Raw genomic sequence first — 13,242 nt, 5'->3', positions numbered from 1 at the left:
GCACTGGGACAGATACAGACTAATTTGCATGTAGCCAGGTTCTGAGCTGGGATGGTACAGTGAGCTAAAAAACGGTGATGGAATAAAACCATGATCTCTTGACTTGGTAAGAATATTCTGCAGCATTCAGAAACTCTGTCCATCACCACCCCCTTTTTCCCAAATTGTTTTTATCCACACTCAGTGTGGAAGGGTATGCTCAGACGTGAGTCCCTTGCTCATTGCGCCATCAGGATTCAGGCAAGCCGGGCTGACGAAGGCTGTGATGCCAGTAACCGGTCCCCGGAAGCTTGTTTCTTTCCCAGTATAAGAATTGGCTTGGTAGTTTGGTTTGCCCTGTTCCCATCATGCACTGGGACAGATACAGACTAATTTGCATGTAGCCAGGTTCTGAGCTGGGATGGTGCAGTGAGCTAAAAAACGGTGATGGAATAAAACCATGATCTCTTGACTTGGTAAGAGTATTCTGCAGCATTCAGAAACTCTGTCCATCACCACCCCCTTTTTCCCAAATTGTTTTTATCCACACTCAGTGTGGGAGGGTATGCTCAGACGTGAGTCCCTTGCTCATTGCGCCATCAGGATTCAGGCAAGCCGGGCTGACGAAGGCTGTGATGCCAGAAACCGGTCCCCGGAAGCTTGTTTCTTTCCCAGTATAAGAATTGGCTTGGTAGTTTGGTTTGCCCTGTTCCCATCATGCACTGGGACAGATACAGACTAATTTGCATGTAGCCAGGTTCTGAGCTGGGATGGTGCAGTGAGCTAAAAAACGGTGACGGAATAAAACCATGATCTCTTGACTTGGTAAGAGTATTCTGCAGCATTCAGAAACTCTGTCCATCACCACCCCCTTTTTCCCAAATTGTTTTTATCCACACTCAGTGTGGGAGGGTATGCTCAGACGTGAGTCCCTTGCTCATTGCGCCATCAGGATTCAGGCAAGCCGGGCTGACGAAGGCTGTGATGCCAGAAACCGGTCCCCGGAAGCTTGTTTCTTTCCCAGTATAAGAATTGGCTTGGTAGTTTGGTTTGCCCTGTTCCCATCATGCACTGGGACAGATACAGACTAATTTGCATGTAGCCAGGTTCTGAGCTGGGATGGTGCAGTGAGCTAAAAAACGGTGATGGAATAAAACCATGATCTCTTGACTTGGTAAGAGTATTCTGCAGCATTCAGAAACTCTGTCCATCACCACCCCCTTTTTCCCAAATTGTTTTTATCCACACTCAGTGTGGGAGGGTATGCTCAGACGTGAGTCCCTTGCTCATTGCGCCATCAGGATTCAGGCAAGCCGGGCTGACGAAGGCTGTGATGCCAGAAACCGGTCCCCGGAAGCTTGTTTCTTTCCCAGTATAAGAATTGGCTTGGTAGTTTGGTTTGCCCTGTTCCCATCATGCACTGGGACAGATACAGACTAATTTGCATGTAGCCAGGTTCTGAGCTGGGATGGTGCAGTGAGCTAAAAAACGGTGACAGAATAAAACCATGATCTCTTGACTTGGTAAGAGTATTCTGCAGCATTCAGAAACTCTGTCCATCACCACCCCCTTTTTCCCAAATTGTTTTTATCCACACTCAGTGTGGGAGGGTATGCTCAGACGTGAGTCCCTTGCTCATTGCGCCATCAGGATTCAGGCAAGCCGGGCTGACGAAGGCTGTGATGCCAGAAACCGGTCCCCGGAAGCTTGTTTCTTTCCCAGTATAAGAATTGGCTTGGTAGTTTGGTTTGCCCTGTTCCCATCATGCACTGGGACAGATACAGACTAATTTGCATGTAGCCAGGTTCTGAGCTGGGATGGTGCAGTGAGCTAAAAAACGGTGATGGAATAAAACCATGATCTCTTGACTTGGTAAGAGTATTCTGCAGCATTCAGAAACTCTGTCCATCACCACCCCCTTTTTCCCAAATTGTTTTTATCCACACTCAGTGTGGGAGGGTATGCTCAGACGTGAGTCCCTTGCTCATTGCGCCATCAGGATTCAGGCAAGCCGGGCTGACGAAGGCTGTGATGCCAGGAACCGGTCCCCGGAAGCTTGTTTCTTTCCCAGTATAAGAATTGGCTTGGTAGTTTGGTTAGCCCTGTTCCCATCATGCACTGGGACAGATACAGACTAATTTGCATGTAGCCAGGTTCTGAGCTGGGATGGTGCAGTGAGCTAAAAAACGGTGATGGAATAAAACCATGATCTCTTGACTTGGTAAGAGTATTCTGCAGCATTCAGAAACTCTGTCCATCACCACCCCCTTTTTCCCAAATTGTTTTTATCCACACTCAGTGTGGGAGGGTATGCTCAGACGTGAGTCCCTTGCTCATTGCGCCATCAGGATTTAGGCAAGCCGGGCTGACGAAGGCTGTGATGCCAGAAACTGGTCCCCGGAAGCTTGTTTCTTTCCCAGTATAAGAATTGGCTTGGTAGTTTGGTTTGCCCTGTTTCCATCATGCACTGGGACAGATACAGACTAATTTGCATGTAGCCAGGTTCTGAGCTGGGATGGTGCAGTGAGCTAAAAAACGGTGATGGAATAAAACCATGATCTCTTGACTTGGTAAGAGTATTCTGCAGCATTCAGAAACTCTGTCCATCACCACCCCCTTTTTCCCAAATTGTTTTTATCCACACTCAGTGTGGGAGGGTATGCTCAGACATGAGTCCCTTGCTCATTGCGCCATCAGTATTCAGGCAAGCCGGGCTGACGAAGGCTGTGATGCCAAAAACCGGTCCCCGGAAGCTTGTTTCTTTCCCAGTATAAGAATTGGCTTGGTAGTTTGGTTTGCCCTGTTCCCATCATGCACTGGGACAGATACAGACTAATTTGCATGTAGCCAGGTTCTGAGCTGGGATGGTGCAGTGAGCTAAAAAACGGTGATGGAATAAAACCATGATCTCTTGACTTGGTAAGAGTATTCTGCAGCATTCAGAAACTCTGTCCATCACCACCCCCTTTTTCCCAAATTGTTTTTATCCACACTCAGTGTGGGAGGGTATGCTCAGACGTGAGTCCCTTGCTCATTGCGCCATCAGGATTCAGGCAAGCCGGGCTGACGAAGGCTGTGATGCCAGAAACCGGTCCCCGGAAGCTTGTTTCTTTCCCAGTATAAGAATTGGCTTGGTAGTTTGGTTTGCCCTGTTCCCATCATGCACTGGGACAGATACAGACTAATTTGCATGTAGCCAGGTTCTGAGCTGGGATGGTGCAGTGAGCTAAAAAACGGTGATGGAATAAAACCATGATCTCTTGACTTGGTAAGAGTATTCTGCAGCATTCAGAAACTCTGTCCATCACCACCCCCTTTTTCCCAAATTGTTTTTATCCACACTCAGTGTGGGAGGGTATGCTCAGACGTGAGTCCCTTGCTCATTGCGCCATCAGGATTCAGGCAAGCCGGGCTGACGAAGGCTGTGATGCCAGAAACCGGTCCCCGGAAGCTTGTTTCTTTCCCAGTATAAGAATTGGCTTGGTAGTTTGGTTTGCCCTGTTCCCATCATGCACTGGGACAGATACAGACTAATTTGCATGTAGCCAGGTTCTGAGCTGGGATGGTGCAGTGAGCTAAAAAACGGTGATGGAATAAAACCATGATCTCTTGACTTGGTAAGAGTATTCTGCAGCATTCAGAAACTCTGTCCATCACCACCCCCTTTTTCCCAAATTGTTTTTATCCACACTCAGTGTGGGAGGGTATGCTCAGACATGAGTCCCTTGCTCATTGCGCCATCAGGATTCAGGCAAGCCGGGCTGGCGAAGGCTGTGATGCCAGAAACCGGTCCCCGGAAGCTTGTTTCTTTTCCAGTATAAGAATTGGCTTGGTAGTTTGGTTTGCCCTGTTCCCATCATGCACTGGGACAGATACAGACTAATTTGCATGTAGCCAGGTTCTGAGCTGGGATGGTGCAGTGAGCTAAAAAACGGTGATGGAATAAAACCATGATCTCTTGACTTGGTAAGAGTATTCTGCAGCATTCAGAAACTCTGTCCATCACCACCCCCTTTTTCCCAAATTGTTTTTATCCACACTCAGTGTGGGAGGGTATGCTTAGACGTGAGTCCCTTGCTCATTGCGCCATCAGGATTCAGGCAAGCCGGGCTGACGAAGGCTGTGATGCCAGAAACCGGTCCCCGGAAGCTTGTTTCTTTCCCAGTATAAGAATTGGCTTGGTAGTTTGGTTTGCCCTGTTCCCATCATGCACTGGGACAGATACAGACTAATTTGCATGTAGCCAGGTTCTGAGCTGGGATGGTGCAGTGAGCTAAAAAACGGTGATTGAATAAAACCATGATCTCTTGACTTGGTAAGAGTATTCTGCAGCATTCAGAAACTCTGTCCATCACCACCCCCTTTTTCCCAAATTGTTTTTATCCACACTCAGTGTGGGAGGGTATGCTCAGACGTGAGTCCCTTGCTCATTGCGCCATCAGGATTCAGGCAAGCCGGGCTGACGAAGGCTGTGATGCCAGGAACCGGTCCCCGGAAGCTTGTTTCTTTCCCAGTATAAGAATTGGCTTGGTAGTTTGGTTTGCCCTGTTCCCATCATGCACTGGGACAGATACAGACTAATTTGCATGTAGCCAGGTTCTGAGCTGGGATGGTGCAGTGAGCTAAAAAACGGTGATGGAATAAAACCATGATCTCTTGACTTGGTAAGAGTATTCTGCAGCATTCAGAAACTCTGTCCATCACCACCCCCTTTTTCCCAAATTGTTTTTATCCACACTCAGTGTGGGAGGGTATGCTCAGACGTGAGTCCCTTGCTCATTGCGCCATCAGGATTTAGGCAAGCCGGGCTGACGAAGGCTGTGATGCCAGAAACCGGTCCCCGGAAGCTTGTTTCTTTCCCAGTATAAGAATTGGCTTGGTAGTTTGGTTTGCCCTGTTCCCATCATGCACTGGGACAGATACAGACTAATTTGCATGTAGCCAGGTTCTGAGCTGGGATGGTGCAGTGAGCTAAAAAACGGTGATGGAATAAAACCATGATCTCTTGACTTGGTAAGAGTATTCTGCAGCATTCAGAAACTCTGTCCATCACCACCCCCTTTTTCCCAAATTGTTTTTATCCACACTCAGTGTGGGAGGGTATGCTCAGACGTGAGTCCCTTGCTCATTGCGCCATCAGTATTCAGGCAAGCCGGGCTGACGAAGGCTGTGATGCCAGAAACCGGTCCCCGGAAGCTTGTTTCTTTCCCAGTATAAGAATTGGCTTGGTAGTTTGGTTTGCCCTGTTCCCATCATGCACTGGGACAGATACAGACTAATTTGCATGTAGCCAGGTTCTGAGCTGGGATGGTGCAGTGAGCTAAAAAACGGTGATGGAATAAAACCATGATCTCTTGACTTGGTAAGAGTATTCTGCAGCATTCAGAAACTCTGTCCATCACCACCCCCTTTTTCCCAAATTGTTTTTATCCACACTCAGTGTGGGAGGGTATGCTCAGACGTGAGTCCCTTGCTCATTGCGCCATCAGGATTCAGGCAAGCCGGGCTGACGAAGGCTGTGATGCCAGAAACCGGTCCCCGGAAGCTTGTTTCTTTCCCAGTATAAGAATTGGCTTGGTAGTTTGGTTTGCCCTGTTCCCATCATGCACTGGGACAGATACAGACTAATTTGCATGTAGCCAGGTTCTGACCTGGGATGGTGCAGTGAGCTAAAAACGGTGATGGAATAAAACCATGATCTCTTGACTTGGTAAGAGTATTCTGCAGCATTCAGAAACTCTGTCCATCACCACCCCCTTTTTCCCAAATTGTTTTTATCCACACTCAGTGTGGGAGGGTATGCTCAGACGTGAGTCCCTTGCTCATTGCGCCATCAGGATTCAGGCAAGCCGGGCTGACGAAGGCTGTGATGCCAGAAACCGGTCCCCGGAAGCTTGTTTCTTTCCCAGTATAAGAATTGGCTTGGTAGTTTGGTTTTCCCTGTTCCCATCATGCACTGGGACAGATACAGACTAATTTGCATGTAGCCAGGTTCTGAGCTGGGATGGTACAGTGAGCTAAAAAACGGTGATGGAATAAAACCATGATCTCTTGACTTGGTAAGAATATTCTGCAGCATTCAGAAACTCTGTCCATCACCACCCCCTTTTTCCCAAATTGTTTTTATCCACACTCAGTGTGGAAGGGTATGCTCAGACGTGAGTCCCTTGCTCATTGCGCCATCAGGATTCAGGCAAGCCGGGCTGACGAAGGCTGTGATGCCAGTAACCGGTCCCCGGAAGCTTGTTTCTTTCCCAGTATAAGAATTGGCTTGGTAGTTTGGTTTGCCCTGTTCCCATCATGCACTGGGACAGATACAGACTAATTTGCATGTAGCCAGGTTCTGAGCTGGGATGGTGCAGTGAGCTAAAAAACGGTGATGGAATAAAACCATGATCTCTTGACTTGGTAAGAGTATTCTGCAGCATTCAGAAACTCTGTCCATCACCACCCCCTTTTTCCCAAATTGTTTTTATCCACACTCAGTGTGGGAGGGTATGCTCAGACGTGAGTCCCTTGCTCATTGCGCCATCAGGATTCAGGCAAGCCGGGCTGACGAAGGCTGTGATGCCAGAAACCGGTCCCCGGAAGCTTGTTTCTTTCCCAGTATAAGAATTGGCTTGGTAGTTTGGTTTGCCCTGTTCCCATCATGCACTGGGACAGATACAGACTAATTTGCATGTAGCCAGGTTCTGAGCTGGGATGGTGCAGTGAGCTAAAAAACGGTGACGGAATAAAACCATGATCTCTTGACTTGGTAAGAGTATTCTGCAGCATTCAGAAACTCTGTCCATCACCACCCCCTTTTTCCCAAATTGTTTTTATCCACACTCAGTGTGGGAGGGTATGCTCAGACGTGAGTCCCTTGCTCATTGCGCCATCAGGATTCAGGCAAGCCGGGCTGACGAAGGCTGTGATGCCAGAAACCGGTCCCCGGAAGCTTGTTTCTTTCCCAGTATAAGAATTGGCTTGGTAGTTTGGTTTGCCCTGTTCCCATCATGCACTGGGACAGATACAGACTAATTTGCATGTAGCCAGGTTCTGAGCTGGGATGGTGCAGTGAGCTAAAAAACGGTGATGGAATAAAACCATGATCTCTTGACTTGGTAAGAGTATTCTGCAGCATTCAGAAACTCTGTCCATCACCACCCCCTTTTTCCCAAATTGTTTTTATCCACACTCAGTGTGGGAGGGTATGCTCAGACGTGAGTCCCTTGCTCATTGCGCCATCAGGATTCAGGCAAGCCTGGCTGACGAAGGCTGTGATGCCAGGAACCGGTCCCCGGAAGCTTGTTTCTTTCCCAGTATAAGAATTGGCTTGGTAGTTTGGTTAGCCCTGTTCCCATCATGCACTGGGACAGATACAGACTAATTTGCATGTAGCCAGGTTCTGAGCTGGGATGGTGCAGTGAGCTAAAAAACGGTGATGGAATAAAACCATGATCTCTTGACTTGGTAAGAGTATTCTGCAGCATTCAGAAACTCTGTCCATCACCACCCCCTTTTTCCCAAATTGTTTTTATCCACACTCAGTGTGGGAGGGTATGCTCAGACGTGAGTCCCTTGCTCATTGCGCCATCAGGATTTAGGCAAGCCGGGCTGACGAAGGCTGTGATGCCAGAAACTGGTCCCCGGAAGCTTGTTTCTTTCCCAGTATAAGAATTGGCTTGGTAGTTTGGTTTGCCCTGTTTCCATCATGCACTGGGACAGATACAGACTAATTTGCATGTAGCCAGGTTCTGAGCTGGGATGGTGCAGTGAGCTAAAAAACGGTGATGGAATAAAACCATGATCTCTTGACTTGGTAAGAGTATTCTGCAGCATTCAGAAACTCTGTCCATCACCACCCCCTTTTTCCCAAATTGTTTTTATCCACACTCAGTGTGGGAGGGTATGCTCAGACATGAGTCCCTTGCTCATTGCGCCATCAGTATTCAGGCAAGCCGGGCTGACGAAGGCTGTGATGCCAGAAACCGGTCCCCGGAAGCTTGTTTCTTTCCCAGTATAAGAATTGGCTTGGTAGTTTGGTTTGCCCTGTTCCCATCATGCACTGGGACAGATACAGACTAATTTGCATGTAGCCAGGTTCTGAGCTGGGATGGTGCAGTGAGCTAAAAAACGGTGATGGAATAAAACCATGATCTCTTGACTTGGTAAGAGTATTCTGCAGCATTCAGAAACTCTGTCCATCACCACCCCCTTTTTCCCAAATTGTTTTTATCCACACTCAGTGTGGGAGGGTATGCTCAGACGTGAGTCCCTTGCTCATTGCGCCATCAGGATTCAGGCAAGCCGGGCTGACGAAGGCTGTGATGCCAGAAACCGGTCCCCGGAAGCTTGTTTCTTTCCCAGTATAAGAATTGGCTTGGTAGTTTGGTTTGCCCTGTTTCCATCATGCACTGGGACAGATACAGACTAATTTGCATGTAGCCAGGTTCTGAGCTGGGATGGTGCAGTGAGCTAAAAAACGGTGATGGAATAAAACCATGATCTCTTGACTTGGTAAGAGTATTCTGCAGCATTCAGAAACTCTGTCCATCACCACCCCCTTTTTCCCAAATTGTTTTTATCCACACTCAGTGTGGGAGGGTATGCTCAGACGTGAGTCCCTTGCTCATTGCGCCATCAGGATTCAGGCAAGCCGGGCTGACGAAGGCTGTGATGCCAGAAACCGGTCCCCGGAAGCTTGTTTCTTTCCCAGTATAAGAATTGGCTTGGTAGTTTGGTTTGCCCTGTTCCCATCATGCACTGGGACAGATACAGACTAATTTGCATGTAGCCAGGTTCTGAGCTGGGATGGTGCAGTGAGCTAAAAAACGGTGATGGAATAAAACCATGATCTCTTGACTGGGTAAGAGTATTCTGCAGCATTCAGAAACTCTGTCCATCACCACCTCCTTTTTCCCAAATTGTTTTTATCCACACTCAGTGTGGGAGGGTATGCTCAGACATGAGTCCCTTGCTCATTGCGCCATCAGGATTCAGGCAAGCCGGGCTGGCGAAGGCTGTGATGCCAGAAACCGGTCCCCGGAAGCTTGTTTCTTTTCCAGTATAAGAATTGGCTTGGTAGTTTGGTTTGCCCTGTTCCCATCATGCACTGAGACAGATACAGACTAATTTGCATGTAGCCAGGTTCTGAGCTGGGATGGTGCAGTGAGCTAAAAAACGGTGATGGAATAAAACCATGATCTCTTGACTTGGTAAGAGTATTCTGCAGCATTCAGAAACTCTGTCCATCACCACCCCCTTTTTCCCAAATTGTTTTTATCCACACTCAGTGTGGGAGGGTATGCTCAGACGTGAGTCCCTTGCTCATTGCGCCATCAGGATTCAGGCAAGCCGGGCTGACGAAGGCTGTGATGCCAGAAACCGGTCCCCGGAAGCTTGTTTCTTTCCCAGTATAAGAATTGGCTTGGTAGTTTGGTTTGCCCTGTTCCCATCATGCACTGGGACAGATACAGACTAATTTGCATGTAGCCAGGTTCTGAGCTGGGATGGTGCAGTGAGCTAAAAAACGGTGATGGAATAAAACCATGATCTCTTGACTTGGTAAGAGTATTCTGCAGCATTCAGAAACTCTGTCCATCACCACCCCCTTTTTCCCAAATTGTTTTTATCCACACTCAGTGTGGGAGGGTATGCTCAGACGTGAGTCCCTTGCTCATTGCGCCATCAGGATTCAGGCAAGCCTGGCTGACGAAGGCTGTGATGCCAGGAACCGGTCCCCGGAAGCTTGTTTCTTTCCCAGTATAAGAATTGGCTTGGTAGTTTGGTTAGCCCTGTTCCCATCATGCACTGGGACAGATACAGACTAATTTGCATGTAGCCAGGTTCTGAGCTGGGATGGTGCAGTGAGCTAAAAAACGGTGATGGAATAAAACCATGATCTCTTGACTTGGTAAGAGTATTCTGCAGCATTCAGAAACTCTGTCCATCACCACCCCCTTTTTCCCAAATTGTTTTTATCCACACTCAGTGTGGGAGGGTATGCTCAGACGTGAGTCCCTTGCTCATTGCGCCATCAGGATTTAGGCAAGCCGGGCTGACGAAGGCTGTGATGCCAGAAACTGGTCCCCGGAAGCTTGTTTCTTTCCCAGTATAAGAATTGGCTTGGTAGTTTGGTTTGCCCTGTTTCCATCATGCACTGGGACAGATACAGACTAATTTGCATGTAGCCAGGTTCTGAGCTGGGATGGTGCAGTGAGCTAAAAAACGGTGATGGAATAAAACCATGATCTCTTGACTTGGTAAGAGTATTCTGCAGCATTCAGAAACTCTGTCCATCACCACCCCCTTTTTCCCAAATTGTTTTTATCCACACTCAGTGTGGGAGGGTATGCTCAGACATGAGTCCCTTGCTCATTGCGCCATCAGTATTCAGGCAAGCCGGGCTGACGAAGGCTGTGATGCCAGAAACCGGTCCCCGGAAGCTTGTTTCTTTCCCAGTATAAGAATTGGCTTGGTAGTTTGGTTTGCCCTGTTCCCATCATGCACTGGGACAGATACAGACTAATTTGCATGTAGCCAGGTTCTGAGCTGGGATGGTGCAGTGAGCTAAAAAACGGTGATGGAATAAAACCATGATCTCTTGACTTGGTAAGAGTATTCTGCAGCATTCAGAAACTCTGTCCATCACCACCCCCTTTTTCCCAAATTGTTTTTATCCACACTCAGTGTGGGAGGGTATGCTCAGACGTGAGTCCCTTGCTCATTGCGCCATCAGGATTCAGGCAAGCCGGGCTGACGAAGGCTGTGATGCCAGAAACCGGTCCCCGGAAGCTTGTTTCTTTCCCAGTATAAGAATTGGCTTGGTAGTTTGGTTTGCCCTGTTTCCATCATGCACTGGGACAGATACAGACTAATTTGCATGTAGCCAGGTTCTGAGCTGGGATGGTGCAGTGAGCTAAAAAACGGTGATGGAATAAAACCATGATCTCTTGACTTGGTAAGAGTATTCTGCAGCATTCAGAAACTCTGTCCATCACCACCCCCTTTTTCCCAAATTGTTTTTATCCACACTCAGTGTGGGAGGGTATGCTCAGACGTGAGTCCCTTGCTCATTGCGCCATCAGGATTCAGGCAAGCCGGGCTGACGAAGGCTGTGATGCCAGAAACCGGTCCCCGGAAGCTTGTTTCTTTCCCAGTATAAGAATTGGCTTGGTAGTTTGGTTTGCCCTGTTCCCATCATGCACTGGGACAGATACAGACTAATTTGCATGTAGCCAGGTTCTGAGCTGGGATGGTGCAGTGAGCTAAAAAACGGTGATGGAATAAAACCATGATCTCTTGACTTGGTAAGAGTATTCTGCAGCATTCAGAAACTCTGTCCATCACCACCCCCTTTTTCCCAAATTGTTTTTATCCACACTCAGTGTGGGAGGGTATGCTTAGACGTGAGTCCCTTGCTCATTGCGCCATCAGGATTCAGGCAAGCCGGGCTGACGAAGGCTGTGATGCCAGAAACCGGTCCCCGGAAGCTTGTTTCTTTCCCAGTATAAGAATTGGCTTGGTAGTTTGGTTTGCCCTGTTCCCATCATGCACTGGGACAGATACAGACTAATTTGCATGTAGCCAGGTTCTGAGCTGGGATGGTGCAGTGAGCTAAAAAACGGTGATGGAATAAAACCATGATCTCTTGACTTGGTAAAAGTATTCTGCAGCATTCAGAAACTCTGTCCATCACCACCCCCTTTTTCCCAAATTGTTTTTATCCACACTCAGTGTGGGAGGGTATGCTCAGACGTGAGTCCCTTGCTCATTGCGCCATCAGGATTCAGGCAAGCCGGGCTGACGAAGGCTGTGATGCCAGAAACCGGTCCCCGGAAGCTTGTTTCTTTCCCAGTATAAGAATTGGCTTGGTAGTTTGGTTTGCCCTGTTCCCATCATGCACTGGGACAGATACAGACTAATTTGCATGTAGCCAGGTTCTGAGCTGGGATGGTGCAGTGAGCTAAAAAACGGTGATGGAATAAAACCATGATCTCTTGACTTGGTAAGAGTATTCTGCAGCATTCAGAAACTCTGTCCATCACCACCCCCTTTTTCCCAAATTATAATATTCGCATTACATGCAGGGAAGGCCCTAGGACCCAATGGTATACCAGTAGAATTCTATAAGAAAGCAGCAACTCAGCTCTTACCACATCTACTTAACATGTACGAAGATAGTTTGGGAAAAGGGGAGTTGCCTAGGAATCAGCACCTAGCAACGATAGTTGCAATACATAAGCCAGGCAAGCCGCCGCAGGACTGCTCATCTTACAGGCCGATTTCCTTGATAAATGCAGAAGCCAAAATACTCGCTAAAGCACTAGCCATGAGGCTTCAGCATACCTTACAACATTGATCCACCCGGACCAATTGGGATTTATGCCAAACCGCAACAAGGTGCTTAACCTAAGGCAATTACATAGAGTTATGACGCGTATACCCACTATTAAGGAGGATGCGGTCATTCTGTCCCTAGATGCACGTATGGTATTCAACCTTGTTGAATGGCCATTCCTCTTCCCGGTTCTCCGCCACCTAGGTTTCGGCCCAAGGCTCCGCGCATGGGTGCAGCTACTGTTTACAAAACCCCTGGCGCAGGTAGTGGTAAATGGTTGCATATCGGTGGACTTCCCTCTGGGAAGAGGAACAAGACAGGGCTGCCCCCTGTCACTGCTCCTCTACTCGCTGGTGCTAGAGCCACTGGTGGCATGGATATGACAGGATACGGTCATCCGTGGGTTAAAATGGGCTATGGGGTGGGAAGATCATATTTCGCTAAACGCGGATGATGTGCTATTTTACGTGGCATCCCCTGTGCGTTCTATTAATTGCCTATTGGATATATGCGTGGCATATGGACGGGTCTCAGGCTATACCATAAATTGGGCAAAATCGCTCCTTTATATACTTCATGGTTCCCCACCACGGATCCCGCGAGACTGCAAAATCTAGATTGTTGACAAGGGATTTAAATATCTAGGCTTATACATAACGAATCAGCCCATGCAGTTTATTGAGGAAAACCTCATGCAGCCCCTAGCGCAATTTCACCGTGATGTCTTTAATATGATGGCACTCCCCAGATTTCTATATGTCCTACAAAACACCCCATTCCCGGTTTCCCCAGCATACTTTGCAGCGATCAACACCGAAGTGACCACTCTGTTGTGGGACGGGAGGTCCGCCCGTATAGCCATGCATAAACTAGTGAAGAGCTGGTTTGACGGCGGCATTACCCTCCCCAATATAAAAGTATATTATTGGGCTTTGCAG

The sequence above is a fragment of the Triturus cristatus genome, chromosome 8 (genome assembly GCF_964204655.1).
Source record: "Triturus cristatus chromosome 8, aTriCri1.1, whole genome shotgun sequence".
In the NCBI taxonomy this organism is placed as follows: Eukaryota; Metazoa; Chordata; class Amphibia; order Caudata; family Salamandridae; genus Triturus; species Triturus cristatus.
Note: the sequence above shows the minus strand (reverse complement) of the source record.